Source organism: Miscanthus floridulus, unplaced genomic scaffold, assembly GCF_019320115.1.
Source record: "Miscanthus floridulus cultivar M001 unplaced genomic scaffold, ASM1932011v1 os_2088, whole genome shotgun sequence".
NCBI classification, from domain to species: Eukaryota; Viridiplantae; Streptophyta; class Magnoliopsida; order Poales; family Poaceae; genus Miscanthus; species Miscanthus floridulus.
Window position 1 is genome coordinate 4,815 of NW_027098093.1, and position 18,302 is coordinate 23,116.

At 49.0% G+C, this 18,302-nt stretch overlaps 1 pseudogene; it reads left to right on the plus strand.

The window, feature by feature from the left end:
• The first annotated feature begins 1,789 nt into the window (after positions 1 to 1,789).
• Positions 1,790 to 6,095, plus strand: LOC136534598 (probable inactive receptor kinase At5g10020; annotated as a pseudogene).
• The last annotated feature ends 12,207 nt before the right edge of the window (positions 6,096 to 18,302 follow it).

The following is an 18,302-nucleotide window of genomic DNA, read 5'->3' on the forward strand; positions in this document are numbered from 1 at the left end:
TTCATTAAGATGGATGGACTGGATGAGCGAGCAATCTTTGCCTTCTTGGTTGCTCAGATCTTTGTTCATTACTGTACTTGATATGTTCATCAGGAACAGGCTCAATGCTGGATGAACAGCTAATATTTATCAAAATTTCATTATATTGTTATAAAAAAACCCCTCATTTCTGGACAGAGAAAAACATAATAGCATACCAGACAAAGATGACGAAACCAAGAATTTCACTAGGACATACAAACAACCAAAACAATAAATAAATGAGTAGGAAAATGCCTCATAAGTGTCGGAGACCAATACCAGGGTACCTGAAGATGATGAGCTAATGGTCATCAACATTGATTCATCCGAGCAGTCAAGAGTACAACTACAGCTCCAAACGACCCCCAGGTGCGCGGGCCCCGCCTCGCCCGGCCTCTGGGTCGGGGCCCCGCCTCGCCTGCCTTTGGGTCGGGGGCTCCGTCTCGCGCCGACCTCTGGGTCGGGGGCTCCGTCTCGCCCGACCCCTCAAGCGCGGCTCCTGATAGAAGCCCGTACCGCCGCCAACCCACTACGGGCCAGGAAGTACAACTCAGGGTCCAAACTTCTGGCATCGTGCAGGGAGCAGGCACATGTGACGGTCACTATGCTGCCTGTGCCCGCGACATGTCACTCCAGGGAACTCACATCACCAAGAGTGACGGACGCGTGGTCACTATGCTGCCTACTCCCTGTACTGCCGCTAATCAGCAGCTAGTTCGTCGCGTCGCCCGTCGGGATGAAATGGGACATCACGCCCCGCTGACACGCCAAGGCGTGGCATCGGCGACGAACAGGCGCCCGGTGTGGAGCCGTTCCTGTCACCATCTGCAGTGTCGACGGGACCCGCATAAAGGAGAAGAAAAACCCGACGGTCCGGAAGCCTTTCTTTCCTTGGCTCTTCTCCATCTTTTCTCTCTGTGTAACCTGCTCTTCCCATTCGTCTATAAAAGAGGAAGCAGGACGCCCCAAGACGGAGGGCCACTCTACACGGATGTAGACATAAAAAACACACGTCGTAACACGTCTTAAGAGCACATGCACATCAGAGACTTGGGATCTGTCCCTCTTCGCTCGTTTGTAACCCCTACTACAAACTTTCAGTGCTAGTAACACGAGCAGCAGCGACGAACTGGACGTAGGGACTTTCTGTCCAAACCAATATAAACCTCGTATCCTCTAAACACACCATTCAAAACAGACCACAATACTAGAAATTTAGCAGTTGGTAACTCGAAACAATGATAACAAGAATCAGCCTGTTCGTTTGGATGTGGCTTATCATAAACGATCATAAATTTCCAGCCAAAACAGTATTTTCTCTCACACAAACCAGCCAGCAGTACTTCTTCACGAACGAGCAACGATACGAATCGGACAATTTTGCTACATATGTGTCGTAAGCAGCCCAAAACCATGTACCCACTCCACAGACCACAGTAATATACCAGTCCAAAGCAAATCAAAGCACCAGGTCAGTCACAGCAGTCTCACAGCTAAGCACTCCAAAACTGCTATGCACACCACTCTCGCTACCCCTACTAGTCGTCACCACTATCACAGTCTCACACAACACAACCACCTGTGACTTTCCAGTCTGTACTCTCCTCTTCTCTCTCCTGTTTACTCACCCATCCCCTCCCGTTTCCAAAAATTTGGCCTTTCTCTCGGCTCTCGCACATCTCACTACCACCACCTCACCTCTCTCTCCCATCTCCAATGGCGGCCGCCACCCGCACCTCCCCTCCCCCCTCCCCCGCCTCCGCAAGCCCTAACCCTAGGTAGGTCGCTCCACTTCCCCCTCCCCCCACTTCTATGGCTGCCCTCCTCGCGCTCGTTCTCCTGCTGCTTTCCGGGGGCGCCGCCGGCGACGACGTGGCGGCGCTGCTCGAGTTCAAGAAGGGCATCGCGGACCGCGACCGGGACCGGGTGCTGGTGTCCTGGTCCCCGCGGAGACGACCGAGTCCGGCAGCGGCGGCGGCGGCGGCTGCCCCGCGTCGTGGCGCGGCGTCGTGTGCGACGGCGACGCGGTGGTCGGCGTCGCGCTCGACGGCCTCGGCCTCGCCGGGGAGCTCAAGCTGGGGACACTCTCCGGCATGCGCGCTCTCCAGAACCTCTCCCTCGCCGGGAACGCCTTCTCCGGCCGCCTCCCCCCCGGCATCGGCTCCCTCTCGTCGCTGCGCCACCTCGACCTCTCCGGGAACCGCTTCTACGGGCCCATCCCGGCCGCCTCGCCAACCTCTCCAGCCTCGTCCACCTCAACCTCTCCCACAACAACTTCACCTCCTTCTTCCGACCGACGGGATCCAGCAGCTGCAGAACCTGCGCCGTATCGACGTCCGCAACAACAACTTCTGGGGCAATGCCACCGATCTGCTCGCCAAGCTCCGCAATGCCGAGCACATCGATCTGAGCGACAACCTCTTCACCGGGTCCATCGATTTGGACATCGAAAGCCTCGCCAGCATTGGGAACACGGTCAAGTATCTCCCTCAGCCACAACAAGCTGGACGGCGGCTTCTTCCGGAATGAGACGGTGGGGGCCTTCAAGAACTTGGCGGTCCTTGATTTGAGCAACAACGGGCTTGCTGGGACAGTGCCGAGGCTCGATGCGTGGTTCTCACTGGAGATTTTCAGTGTTGCCGGGAATGGGCTATTTGGGATGATGCCTGAGGCACTCCTCCAGAATTCCATGCGGCTTGTCGAGGTTGATCTCAGGAACGGCTTCTCAGGTATTCTTGTTGAATTTTGTGATCTATCACTATCAGAGTTGGAATCCCACTATAAGTTGAATGGTGGTGATCTATTTAATATTTCTTGTGTTTTTTTGAATTCCATTGACAATGCGAATGGCCAGTGCTTCCACTGCTGTCATGCTTAGATTGCAAGCTGCAAATCATATTTTGGGCATTGGTAGACATGCATGTCTCTGATGGCGACGAATTCCTTATGATGGCATTTCAAAAATGATTGCTGCATCTTGAATCTGGAAGACTCCATTTGTTTGGAAGATTTGATAAGAATACACAACGACAATTCTTGCATGAGCATGCATTTCGTGGTTTCGATGGTGTGCCGTTTTCTTTAGACGGATATCGTCAGCAATCTTGTAGTTGCATGCATGCTGTGCGTATTGCTTTTACAGCATTTGTGATATTAGCAATAATTTGTTATGTAACTAAGCAAACTATTATGGATCAACCAACAATTTTCTGATACCTGGCGATTAATATTTATCCCCCTATTAAACCAACTATCATGTTGATTCTTGGTTTGTACAAATTTAAGCCTTTTTCTGGATCTGTGCCCGCTAACATCATTTTTTCACATAGGATTTCTTCAATCAGAAATTGTCGTACTATTTCAATGCTATGACATGGGATTGACTATTGTGAATGTATATCTTTATTTTTGAACATGTAATGTTTAGTAATATGACAACTTACCATGTATCCTATCTTACCTAGTGTCCTTCACAGATACTCTTGTCATTGACATTTGTCTTAAATTGTAAATGACACGTGCATCCTCTAATTTTTCAGGGTCAGTGCCGATTGTGAATTCTACGACTTTGAAGGTGTTGAATCTCTCTTCTAATGTTCTATCAGGGTCATTACCAGCCACCATGGGCAAATGTACCTCAGTTGATCTGAGCGGGAACCTGTTTTCAGGGGAATTAGCTATATTGTGTTCCTGGGATGGGATTGTTGAGGTCATTGACTTGAGCTCAAACAAACTGGTGGGAAGCTATCCAAATGACGCCTCCCAGTTTCAGAACTTAGTGTCCCTGAAATTACGGAACAATTCATTGTCAGGATCTCTCCCTTCGGTGTTGGTCACCTATCAGAAGTTATCTGTCCTTGATCTGAGTCAGAACGCACTGGAGGGATCTGTGTGCCTACTTTCTTCATGTCACCTACTTTGACTGTGTTAAATCTTTCTGGAAATAAATTTTCTGGAACTATTCCATTTCAGAGCACCCATTCAACACGGAATCAATACTCTTTCATCTCAACCGCTCTCAGATGGATTTTGATCTGTCCAGGCAATTCTTTGACTGGACCATTGCCACCAGATATCTCTAACCTGCAAAAACTTGAGTTCCTTATTCTTATGATGAATGAATTGTCTGGGGAGATTCCCAGTGAGATAAGCAAGCTTCAAGCACTGGAGTATCTTGACTTATCACACAACCACCTCACAGGCAGAATTCCGGATATGCCTCAAAATGGCCTGAAGGTGTTCAACGTATCTTACAATAATCTACAAGGAACTGTTCCTAAAAGTGTTGAAAAGTTTCCTTTATCTTGCTTCCGACCTGGAAATGACATGTTAGTTTTCCCAGATGGCCTTCCTGCTTCTGGAAATGATGATTACACCGGAGTTGGTCAGAGCCAAACATCTCATGGACATAAGGCTGGTGTTCGAGTTGCTCTTATTATTGGCTGCATTGGAGCTGTCTTGCTAGTAATCTTCATAGCCCTAGCATTCTATGTGGTCAGATCTCAAGAGCTTTGCGGAAGAAATGGTTTTAGAAGTCAGATTACTATCAGGGATCTAAAGGGGAGAATAAGCCGTCCAAATCTATTCAAGTCCCCCAAAGATAATGTTATACCAAGTAAAACAAGTTTCTCAAATGATCATCTCTTAACGGCCGCAGCTAGATCGATGTCTGCCCAGAAAGAGTTATTGGCTGAAGCCTCTGTTGATTATGGCTACACTGATCCAAAGGACGTTGTTGAGTCCACAAGTTTAGGTGTGACTGAGACTTCTTCTGCAATCCAGCTCAGGAGTCTTCTCCACGGTCTGCATTGCCAACATCACCACATTTTGCTGACTCTAGATTCCTTGAGGAACCTGTAGCTTTTGAAGTGTACTCTCCAGACCGTCTGGTTGGAGAATTGATTTTCATGGACAGCACTTTGGTTTTCACAGCTGAGGATCTGTCACGTTCACCAGCGGAAGTTCTTGGAAGGAGCAGCCATGGAACAACGTATAAAGCTGTTCTACAAAGTGGGCATGTCCTGACAGTGAAATGGCTGCGTGTTGGTCTTGTGAAGCATAAAAAGGAATTCACAAAGGAGATAAAGAGGATTGGCACTATCAGGCATCCAAATATAGTTTCGTGGAGGGCCTTCTATTGGGGCCCTAAGGAGCAAGAGAGATTAATTATTTCTGACTATGTCAATGGTGATAGCTTGGCACTTTACCTTTATGGTAAGCATCTCAGGGCTCATGGTCATCTTCATTTTAATCATCTTATTCTTTTGGCTTGTTACATTCCTCATTTAGTCTGGAGTCTTACATAATTCGTTGATGCAAATGTTCTCTGCTGTTACTATCATACCGTGTATGAATCTAATAAGTTGCATCTAATTTTATAGAGGTTTCTCACCAGACTTAAGATTCACTTCAAGTCACTGATTATAAAATCTTTGCTGACTGATGCAGAGTCGACTCCAAGAAGATACTCCCGCCTATCAGTTTCTCAGCGTCTCAGAATCGCCATCGACCTAGTTCGCTGCCTCCAGTTCCTACACCATGAGAAGGGCTTGCCTCACGGCAACTTGAAGCCAACTAATATATTCTTGACTGGTCCTGATCTCTCTCCACAGCTGGTGGATTATGGCCTGCATAGGTTCATGACTCCAAGTGGCACTGCCGAGCAAATACTGAATTTAGGAGCACTAGGGTACCGAGCCCCGGAACTGGCAAACGTGGCCAAGCCTGCACCTACGTTCAAGTCCGACGTGTATGCATTCGGGGTGATTGTCATGGAGATGTTGACGCGGAAGAGTGCTGGAGACATCATCTCAGGCCAGTCCGGCGCGGTTGATCTAACTGACTGGGTTCAGATGTGCAACAGGGAAGGGCGGGGAACCGACTGCTTTGACCGAGACATCACCGGCTTGGAAGAGTCCCCAAGGATAATGGACGAGCTGCTGGCGATCTCGCTTAGGTGTATCCTTCCTGTAAATGAGAGGCCTAACATGAAGACAGTCTGCGATGACCTGTGTTCCATAACAGCGTGAGTTTTCCCTTTGGTTTCCCTTCCCAGTGTACATGTAACCGATCGATTTTCCGCGCTGGTCCCGATTTTTTCCGTGGGTTTTCCAGAGCCTTGTAGCCAGGGTTTGTTTGATTGGTAACTGCTAGTGTAAAGAGAATTCGATCCACCCATTGATTGATTGATATCAACCATTGCTGTCTTTCTTCATGAGTTGGAACACCGGTGTCTTTCTGTTCACTGGTCAAGTTCTTCAAGCTGAACGTTTCCCAGTGAATTGTGTCCGCGTACTCTTGTACTTGTCCCTCCCTGCTGCCTGATGCTGTAGCTGCAACACCAAACATCCTATCCTGCAGCTGATCTGCTGCCCGTGTGAAATTACTGGCCTCACATGCGGTTCTGGAGCCGCTGCAGCATGTGTTTTTTGGGGGAGCAGCTGCAGTTTTGGGGGAGCAGCTGCAGCTGCAGCATGTGTTGGGTATCCAGTGCCCCCAGCAGCAACCATCCTGGCACTAGGATTTATTGAACGAAACACATGATGGGTCGTTACTGAAACCGGTCCATGCTGCACCCTTCAATTTTCGCTGTGGAAATAGGAGATTGGCAGGGGGCACCACACCACACCATGTTCTCCCGGTCAGAAATTCTCCCATTCCACCTCTGAATCCGATCATCTTCATCTCAGCCGTCGACCGGCGGCTACCCGATGCCGGATGAACGGTCTCGATGACGCCAGTTGGCATTGAACCGCCACTGACAGCGCACTGAGACTGGCCAGGTGGGCCCTCGGTGTTGCCGTGGTGAGAGTCCTTTGGTTGCAGGCAGAGGCAGCCTTGCAGGAGCAGGAGCAGGAGACACAGTGTTTTCCCGTTCCAACACATGGCTCTTGGACTCATGGGCCGCAATGATTCTGGTTAGTGAAAGACACTGTGTGGTGTGGTGTGTCTATGGTCCCTCGCTGCACCAGTCATCGTATTGGCACTCTTGTCAGCGGACCATCAATTCGCAAATGCACTTGTCCTTGTCCATGATTACCGCTGATTCTGAGCATCTTTTGAATCTGCCGGATCAATGCGATGTGCAGCCTTTTCGACGCCTTCCAAGGGCAGCAACTTGTGCTAGTGGTATGCGAATATTCTCTTAGGAGCCAAGCAAACTGATCATGATTCAAATATCCAAATCCAGCCATTTGGTTGTCACGGCACCCGTGTCGTATGGCCAAATGCCATGGTTCACGTCCCACTGACTAACTACATGGCTTTGGTCGGTAAAGCCTGTAGATGACGATGAAAACTGCTGCAAGCGCTTCTGAATGAATTTAGGCTGCAATGCAAAGCCTTAATGACACTGACAACACCTTCTCGCACATACGGAAAACAATGTTAAAGACAGTCGCAAGAACTAACAAGTAGCATGGCCATGGATGCTACTGCTGCATGATGGCTATTTGCTGCTCCACACGCCGCTGTGTTCGCGGAGCTCACCAAGCCAGGGCTCTGAATGCTCCTGCGATCTCGCAGCGAAAGGGATTAAGCAAAACAGTGTACCATCCGTCAGGGCTCATTATACAGTCAACGAGCAGACCAACTGATGCTGTACTGCACACAACACACATGAACAGTGTTTTTCTCTCACACCAAACCAGCCAGCAGTAAATAATCCACGATCGTTTACGGCCTCCCGAACATGCTGCTGGTATCGGGTAGTAAATTAGTAGCGGATAGATATTATAGAGAATCTGTAACGCAATGCAAAGCTGCTAGCGGCAACTTTGCAGCATGGAACGACAGCTTCCAATTCCAATCTAGTTCTCCTCAAGCCACGAGAGCACGAAGCTGCGGCCCAAAAGTCCACGCGGGCCTTGACAAAGCGTGAAGGCCCGTGATAAAGCCCACACATGTCCAAAAGGATTCGTTGGGATGGATAGCTCCTCCTGATTACTTGAAATTCAATGCAGATGGTGCAGTGCCCCGATCTGGTGACAAAGGAGCAGTTGGAGTGATTTGTAGGGACAGTGCAGGGAACTACATTGCTGCTAGTGCTAATGTCATTAATGGGCTTGTTGATCCATCCTCTTTGGAAGCAATGGCCTGCAATGAAGCGATATCTTTGACGCTAGATGTTGATGCACGCAAATGTGTAATAGCTTCAGATTGTCTGGAAGTGATTGTGAATCTTCACAAGCAAAATCTATGTGCTTACTCCTCCATCCTAAAGGATATTAAAACTAGAAGTACTTTGTTTCAGGATGTAATCTTCAAGCATGAAGGTAGGGAGATATGTTTGGCTCCTTCAGTGGCCAGAAATATTGCATGTACCTCAAAACATTATGACTGTATAAATAAATAATATGCCTACCTTCCTCTAAAAAAAAGGATTCGTTGGGACAGTCACAAACTTGCAATATGGCGCAAAGGTTGTTCGCTTTGCAGGACTATCCGGTTAGACAACCAGACTATCCGTGAGCACATCTTAGGCCCTGTTTGAAACAATTTAAATTGCCCACACATCAATTCGAAGCCCGTTTCCTCCTACAGCTAGCTTTGATTAGAAGCAAAGGATTAGCCATGGTACAATGTTTTTCTCTCACAATAAAACAGCATCAGCCGGCTTATCAGTAGCAAAAAAACCATCAGCTGAACAACCAGTTTGGGAGTTTGCTTGTTTCAAGGAGAACTCGGTAGCCCGGCGCCAGCGGACCTTGGCTTGGAGAAGCTCAACGGTCCTTGTCCTCTCCCGGAGAGGCCCACTAGGGCCAGCTCCGGTATCTCCTCATCCGGTGACCTCGCTCGAGGAGGCACGGGAGCGAGGGTGGGGAGGAGGAGCTTGGCAACGTGGAGGGTGGTGGCTTGGTGGTGCAGAGGAGGAGTGTGGCAGGGGCGAAACTAGTACAAATTTTGAGTGACGGCATTGTACTGATGGATCTTTATAGCTACACGTGTCCCCACTGCTTGTGTACCAGGTCCGCCCTTGAGCGTGGCATGCGGAGGAGGAGCTTGTCGCGTGTAGGAGCTCAGTCATCAGGTCTCAGGGAGGCGCACGAGAGCATATGGTTGTCTGCACTCGAGCAGGCGTGTCAAGGGGGACGGTCGCTGGTGCTAGGGGAGGAGCTCGACACATGGAAAAGGAGCATTGGGGGGGGGGCCCGGCTATGTGGAGGAGGAGAGCCATGAGGAAGAAGCGGAGCGGCGATGGGAAAAAGCATCTTTCATGTTGTATTTAAGAACCCCCCTCAAACGGTCGTAACTAAGAACTCTATTGTTTTATGCTCACTGTGTTTCATGCACTCTATGATATAATATCTAAGCACCTAGGGAATAAGTACCTAATGGATTTGGTTCACTATTGAGCTCCAACTTGATACCAAATGGTCTAGATCTTTATTAATTAGATTTATTAACATGGTAATATCTATCCTCTCGATGAATGTGATGGTTCTTTTAATATTACTAGATATATGCCCATGCGTTGCATGGAGCTACGATTTTTTCCATGTCTAATGTGAAGGATTTGATCATTTTTACAAAATAATAAAGAAATGATGAAAAGATTTTACATTGGCCACCTAAACTATTTTCCAAAGCACTTAGGCTTTTTGATAATATTCAAAATAATCGACGCCCATGCCAATTCTTTTGTTCTAGAGCGAGTACGGATCCACATCGAGCCTCTTCTGGTCCGCACAAGCATACTTATATTCCTGACTTTGGAGTTAACAATTTTCAGGCTTTTCAGTCTGATTTTTAGCAGACTGTCTATGTGTTGTACATGCTCTTAGGCTTTCTGAGATTTATATTTCACACGCAGTGACATGGTTACACTATCTGGTCGAAAGGAACTTAAGAAAATTTAAATTATAATTTTTGGGTTTGAATTTGATTTTATTTTGATTTTATAAGTTTGAGTCAATTTGTGCATTGTTTGGAACAAGAAGCTAACAAAACACTTTGTATTCGGAACCTGAAGTCTATGTAAATTTGAGATCAGCTTTTGCTATTCATTTGCTGTTTATATTTGTTTTATTTTTTCACCTGAAACCCTCCACTTTTTCGTATAATTTTTGGGTCTGAATTTGATTTTATTTTGCTTTTATAAGTTTGAGTCAATCTGTGCATTGTTTGGAAAAAGGGCAAGAAGCTAACAAAACACTTATTGGGAACCTTGAAGCCTATGTAATTTTGATCAGCTTTTCCTATTCATTTGCTGTTTATATTTGTTTGTATTTTTCACCCGGAACCCTTCACTTTTTCGTATTCTTGCATCAATTCCTTTCTGAATGAATCACAAATGTTTGTTGTCAAATAAAGGATTAAATCCACTTTTGGCCCCTCAACTATTGTGTTGGTCTAATTTTAACCATCAACTATAAAACCGTCTAGTACCGGTATCTCAACTGGCAAAACCGTTCACTTTTAGCACCTGGGTGGGGACAAAGCTGTTTTTGCCGACGTTGAGCGGTTTTGACCACGCCTCCCTCTCCACGTGCACAGCCTGACAAACCGATGTTGGGGCCTCTGTTCTTCCCTGCCAGTTGCTCGAAACAGGGAAGTGCCTGAATAAAGGTGTAGTTCTAAGTGCAAGCTTGGGGCTAGTAACTTGAGTGGGCCAGAGTGCCCCAGTGAAATCTAAGAAACACGCACGCCAAAAATCGTGCAACACTCTGTTTCGGCCGGTGTCCGCGGTCACGGTGTCCGGTCGTCGAGGGGCGAGCGCCTGCTCACCCTGCACTGTGCTGCCCGCTGTCATAGCAGTTCGCTTGGCGACCGCTGTCGCGCCGTGCCGTGGCTGAGCCGCTCTAGCCTCGCCCTGCCGTCGCCGCTTCTACGGTTGCCCTGGAAGGTCCTTGACCCTCGCCCTCTCTGTCGTCTAAGTTCTAACTGTGTTGATTGACACCTTTGCTTTGCTGCATCATCATCTAACGAACAACTGCTGCTGGAGGGCGATCTGGGAGCCCTGAACCATGACGCGGTGCTGGAGCAGTAAAAGGCAAAGGCAGAGCACTACCTGTGCGCGTGCCTGGCCGAACGGCGGCAACGGCAGTGACAACGTGGAGCGGAGCCCCGACGGCATGTTGTACGTGCGGCAGTGGAACAACCTCCATACGTCTCCAGCACCGCCTTACTCCCGCTACCTCTCTGACGCCAACACCTCCTCCACCGACGGCCGTGGCCAGGTCCTCCTCTGCTGCCCCGCGGGCACCCACGCCGCGTCGTCCGACCTGCTGGCGCTGGCGCGCTCGCAGGCGGACTACATCCTAGGCCGCAACCCGCTGCGGCTCCGTGCAATGCTTAGGCTGCTGCTGCTGCTGCTGAATAAGCTTTGAATGAAAATGGCAGAAGAGAGACAGCAGCTAGCAATCAATGAACTGCTTGCAAAATTTTGATCCAGCTCGACAATTCCAATCGAACAGGCGAACCTATCGATCCACGACGATCTTCATTGATTCAACATAGGGCTGGCTGCTGTCGGTGGGCGAGCGAGGCGGAGGCGATGGTTGACGGGCCATGTGCATGGTGGAGTCACCACGACCGGCGTCACTTTCCAGGGTAATGCTACCTCGACTACTCCCATGTCCTATCCTATCCCCCCTCGTGACCAGCAGGGGTAGCGCAGGCGCAGCAGGTCAGCAGGACCGACCAGTGCAGCGACCGAGGAGAAGCAGTGACAGCAGGGCGAGGCTAGAGCGGCTCAGCCATGGCACGGACGCGACAGCGGGTCGGCCAGGAGAACTGCTATGACAGCGTGGTGAGGCAGCACAGTGCGGGGCGAGCAGGCGCTCGACCCTCGATGACCGGACACGATGACCGCGGACACCGGCCGAAACAGAGTGCTGCACGATTTTTGGCATGCGTGTTTCTTAGATTTCACTGTGGCACTCTGGCCTGTTCAAGTTTACTACCCCAAGCTTGCCACTTAGAACTAACAACCTTTTATTCAAGCACTTCCCGGTTATCGAGCAACTGGCAGGGAAGAACGAGGCCCCAACATCGGTTTGTCAGGCTTTACAGTGTGGAGAGGGATGTGTGGTCAAATCGCTCAACGTCGGTAAAAATAGTCTTGCCCCGCCCCAGGTGCTAAAAGTGAACGGTTTTGACAGTTAAGGTACCGGTACTAGACGATTTGTAGTTGAGGGTTAAAATTAGACCACACAATAGTTGAGGGGCCAAAGTGGATTTAATCCTAAAATAAAAGAAGGATAACGTAGTTTGTTTCGAAAACTGCCTGGACATGGAATGGCCTAGATGGGGGTTTGTTTCGGACAAGGGCCTGGACGGGATTTGTGAGCGGGGTCGGGCGGGATTAATGCAGGGCGACACAGACGATAAGATTAGTTATTTTTTAGATTGTAATAGATAGATTATAGCAACACAATAACTATATGTATGGCCATGCTTTACAGATCCATGGCAACCTATAACATAAGCATTTTTAAGTAATTTAGTGTTTTGCCCTTAGCCACCATGTTCCCAGTTTCCACGAGGTGGAACACAACGAAAACTTGGGATGTTATTTTATAACGTGGGAATGCAAATGTTTCAGTTGCCGCAACGTGAAACATGGGAACATGGAACGTGGCTATGTTTCCTTCCCTAGGCTGCTTAAGGTTTTGCCCTACTTTGAAGGCCCATTTTGATTTTATCCTCATATTTTTTTAATTTGTAATTTTATCCTTGTTTTTTGGGCTTGCTAGCCCGAACGTTCGGATGACGAGGCGTCCAGACACCCACGCCTGTAGACCATTTCCTGCACCGTTTTGCGCATCCATGCAGGGCCCGCGCCATTTCGAACGTCGTCAGCGCGCATCGAAGAAGAGGGGAGGGAGCGACGGGATGCCCAACCGGCCCTAGGAGGAGGAGGAGACACCGAGCGAGGAAGTAAAAAGCGAGGAGAGAGATACAACACCCAATGTACTTTTGAAACAACTAGATGCAACACTTACAACATACGTCTGAAGACAGATGAAACACTTGAAACATGCATCTGAAACACTTACAAAAACATATAAAAACACTTAAAAACCATTGTAAAATATACGCAACATTCAGATAAAACACTTGCAACATATGTGTAATACATGTGCAACATCCAAATAAACACACTTGCAAAGTACGTCTGGAAAAAACTGATGAAATATTAGGAACATAAGCTTGCAACATACATGTATAACAATTGCAACATATAAAACATTCCGGCTACTTTTGCAACATCCGCGTGAAACAATAGCAACATATATCTCGTCTATTGGACCACGTCCATTACTAAAGTCATTACGGATTTCAATCCCGGGAAACCTAACGAAGCGAAGCTCCGGGTGGTCGGCTGCGACGTCGCAAAACAGGATCCCCCGGTGGTAGTCCGCCCAGCACATGAGCCCTCTGAACACGAACACGGCGTTTGCTTCCTAGCACAGCGGGTCAAGGCCGACGCGAGCTCGGCGGGCATGTCAAGACTGCTTGAGGTCCCACTGGTGGGGCAGAAGAGTGATCTAACTTGTTTGCATATCGGTCATCTAGTGCCACTCGAGTGATCTAACTTTGCATCATCGCTAGGATCGAGTGGCGTGGCAAGTTGAGTGGCTAATCATTTGGAAAATATTTGTGAAAAGCTAACACACATACACATGGTGGTGCACACTTGGTGGTGTTGGCACATTTGCAAAGGAGAAGAAGTTAGAGTTGTCGTGAATCAACTCAGAGAAGAGAAAAAGGTTTTTCGGTATACTCCAAACTATAGGATGGTACTTGGATTGGAATACTGTTTTGATCCATTGTGATTTGGATCAAGTATGCATGCGGGATGTGTAGCCCTCTGAGTAAGCTTTCAAAATGTCCAATATCATCGAAATCGGAGTTCGGACCTAAGAGTTATAGCTGTTTTAGCGCTGAAATGTCTGTGATCGGACGCTGGCGTGAAAAACGACCGAACGCTGGGGTCCAGCATCCGATCAGCACCTACGAGTCCGGTCACAGCGTCTGGTCAGTGTTTTTAGCGTGTCCAGAAGCGATCGGACGCTAGGAGAGTCCGGTCAGTGATGACCAGACGCGTTCGGTCGCTGAAAAACGTCGCTGGAATCTCTGTAAGTGACCGGACGCTGTGTTTCAACGTCTGGTCGCGATGACCTGCGCGTCCGGTCAGTACGCGCTTTGCCTAGTGAAGGGGTAACGGCTATTTTAGCCCTTGGGGCTATAAAAGAAGTGTGTGGCCGGCCTTGGGCTGGTTGTTTAGCACCCTCACGCCTATGTGGCTTGTGTAGGAGTGCTTGGATGCCCTTTAACTCACTTGTGCTTGCAAGAGTGCGAATCGATTGCGAGTGAGTGTGATTCTAGTGCGTTGCATTGTGAGATTGCATCGAGTGGCACTAGGTGATCGAGTTGCAAGGCGGTGGTGCTTGTTACTCTTGGAGGTTGCCACCTCCTAGATGGCTTGGTGGTGGTCTCCGTCGAAGCCCGTACGAAGCTTGTGCGGTGCTCCAGAGAAAAGCTTTGTGAGGGGCACTGTGCTCACCCCGTGGGAGCCGCGAAGAACAACTCTAGTTGAGCGTGTCATTGAGCTACCCTCACTTTCAGAGTAGGTTCTTGCGGTGCTCGACGTGCGGGCTTGGCGGGTGATGCCAATTAGCCGCCGAACCACCAAGTGAGCGGTCGACACAACGGGGACATAGCGTGTTGGCAAGCACGTGAACCTCGGGAGAAAATCACCGTGTCAACCTTGTTCTTCCTGTTGGTTTGTAATCCCCTTACACAAGCTTGTGATTACTTTTATATACATTGTGCTTGTGTAGTTACTCTTGTAATTAGTTAGCTTGTGTAGCTCACTAGTTACCTTCTTGCTTGTGTAGCAGTAGCTCCCTTGCGTGGCTAATTTGGTTTGTGTAACCTTGTTAGTCACTTTGCTTAGTTTGTGTAGCTAAGTATTTACGCTCTTTAATTTGGCATTGGTTGCTTTGTTATTGAGCATTGCTAGTGAGCTTAGTTGGATTTATGTTTTTGCTTACTAGCATGTGTAGGAGCTCCCTCATTGCTTGAAATACTAGTGGCATAGGTTTGTGTGACCTTGCTCCTAGAATTAGTTCTGTGAGCTCTAGTTAGCTCGGCACCTTTGTTGCTTAATTAGGTTCTTTGTAAGGTGCTAGAGAACATAGATAGGGGTGTGTAGTCTTGGCTAGACCGATAGTTTTAATTCCGCACTTGTTTTGGCTAGCCGACGCGATTAAGTTTTGGAAACGACTTTTCAACCCCCCTCCCCCCCTCTAGTCGCCATCTCGACCCTTCATAGGTTCAGCAAATAAGTGATTATAATGCTGCAACAATTCTTCTACTTCTATTGGCAGCACCTCATTGTGAGCAGAAACAGGTATTTCTTCCAGTGTTGCAACTGACTGCATAGATGGCAATATCATCTGAATACAATGTGAAACTGTCCCATGCTTGAGTAAGCCTTTAAGTTTTGGTGCACTGATCTGAGTGCATTTGGTTTGATCATCCAACACACCTTGCAGCTCAATGATCTTGCCTTCAACTATACATTTCATTTTCTTAGTCTTGTAGTCAATCCACATTGGACTACAGTCTTCAAGCCAATCTTCCCCCACAATGAGGTCATAGCACTTGATGGATAACACTTTTGCTTCAGAACAAAATTCTTGACCCTGAATGCACCATTTGAGCTTGGGAACCATTTGATCACACAACATGAGACCTCCATCGGCTGCTCGAAATGTACTGGACTGACAAGCTACTGTGGGTATCTTCATATGTTGCACCAATTATGTGTTGACAAATGTCCTAACATTGCCTGAATCTACCACTACGACATTGTGCTTGCCAATCTTTGCCAATAACTTCATTGTATGCTTCTGGCGAGTCTTGGCCACTAGAACTGACTGAAGTTCCATTACTTCTTGCTCTTCTGTCACTACTTCCACCTCACTGCCATCCTCTTCCTGATACCCAGAAATCTCCATAGCCTCTAGAATTTCTTCTAACACATGCAGAGAAATATGAGGAGAGCACTTATGATTCGGACTCCACTTCTCGCCGCATTTGAAGCACAAGCCATTATGGCAGCGAAATGCATTCAACGTTGCCAATTGTCTTCAGTGTCTTGCGTGTGACCCTTGGGTGGATGTTTCCCGTTGTCAAATGCCTTTAGCTTGTCTGCGGACTGAAATTGAGCATCGCGAATCGAGTCTTCAACGCCTCTTGACCACGCACACCTCGATGTAGCGCTCGCAATTATCCCGTCAAAGACGAGGGTTAGTGCCATCAAATTTGGGGAATTCGATTTTAGGAAATGGGGGATTGTATGGGGCAATTTCTTCAGAAGGATGAACTGGCAGAGCAAAGCCCGTGGCGTACCCTGGATGTTGCGAGGCAGAGGCATTCCGAGAATGCCTCCGCCTACGCCGTGCCCCATGGGCGAGTCAACGCGCGTTGGCGACGTACTGGACGAAGCCCCGGGCGTGACGTTGAGGTCGATCCCCGCCGCTGGTGGATGCGGGGTGGAGGCAGGTGGGGAAACTGCCACTGGACCGGAGGCGGAGGCGGCGGTTGGAACTCCAAGCTCTTGATCCGCGCCGCTGCCTCGTCGATCCGCGCCGTCGTCTTAGTGGAGCGCTGAAGCAGCGTGCCCATCAATCTCCTTGGCGGTGACCCACCATGCTTCAAGCGCGCTCAGCTTGTCGAGGGACGTCGCCATCATATCCTGGAAGCCCTTGAGCTGGGTCGCCATGGACTCCATGGACCATGGTCGCCTTCAACGAGTCGACGGAGGCGGCCATCTCCAACTGATACTTCAGTGGATTCCGCTTCTTTGGCGCCAGGGTACGGAAAATTTTTCTCCAGCAAAACCAAACTCCTGATACCATATTGTTATGGGAGCCGATAACTAGAGGAGAGTTTCAACGGGGAATAACAGGAATTTAGGTAGAATAGCAAGAACATAGTCTGAGGTGGGAAGAACACGGCTGGAATCCGTTGGCGAGGATGGCGACGAAGGCCGTTTGCAGTTAGGAAATGATTCTGTTCTTTCCTACATCAGACACCACGCCGGGCAGCTTATATCCTGGAAACGGCAACGGGCTGTACCGACTCAGCCCACCACTCTACTAGTGCCGTCCCAAGGCCCATTACATGACATGAATGATCACCGGTAAGGCGGTGCATGTGTAAGAAGAGCAGCCTCTGCAACACCGAGTCCGCAAAGTAACTGAGAAACCTCGCATCTGCTGCAGCTGCAGGTCGGCAGTCGCCAAACCCCAAGCGCATCCGCGTCACTGCCGGCTCCCGGAGCAGTCTGGTTTCCCCAGTCCAAGACGTGAATATGGACAGGGGCCAGGGCGATCCTCCTGGGCCTCAGATGTACCAACTCGTCCAGCGAACCGTACCTGGTCAGCGGGTCCTTAGATCTGACTTGCTCATGTCGATTCGAGAGCACTGCTCTGTCAGGAAAGTAGCTGCGCCGAAGCGCATATGGGGCTCTGACAAAGCAGCAAGTCCAATCAGCCCGAGATTAAAGCTCCATGAAGTTGAGATCCGGGCACCCCGCCAACGCCATGCTGAACTCAAGTCTCACAGTCTCAATGCTGTGGGGTTCACCCACTGTCTCATTCCAAGGCTCAATTTGCTCAAATCAAGCTGCTTCACTGGAGCCAACTGCTGCTGCTGCTGCCTGGGCGTCGCCTCCAGGAGTTGAAGCTCCACCGGACTCTTGAAAGCTGCGAACCATTCTTCCTGGGGGTACCCGTAGTAGCAACTCCGATTGAGACCGTTAGATATTGTTAGATATTATGGGCTTGGCCCATTTATTTAATATCTCTATTAAACTCTATGGTCCGTACATGTACATTAATGGTTTTGTACCATATGGGAATTTAATCGAGAGACGACTCTACTTAAATACTTGATCATTGATCGATCTATTTGAGAAGTAAAAGTGGGTCACCTGGATGCCACACGCCGCGCGCGCGCGCCCGGCCCGGCCCGAGCCCGTGGGCGTGGGCGTGGCGTGGCGGGCAGGCGGGGGCGGGCGAGGCCTTTATTTTTGAAACTGACGAATTGATTGGAATTGATTGGAGGAGTTTCCGGTAACTCCCGTGACTCCTGGTTCTCTGTCTCCGTCTCTTCCGCCGCAGGAAGGGAGGTGTGACCCCTCGGTGCCGTCGGCTTCTCGTCTTCTGGCCTCTGCCTATAAATCAAATCCTCCCCTCTCGGTTAGTTTCTTGGCGGAGTACACCACTTTCCAGCAGCGCAAGTCTTCCCGATTTTTTTTCCACCTC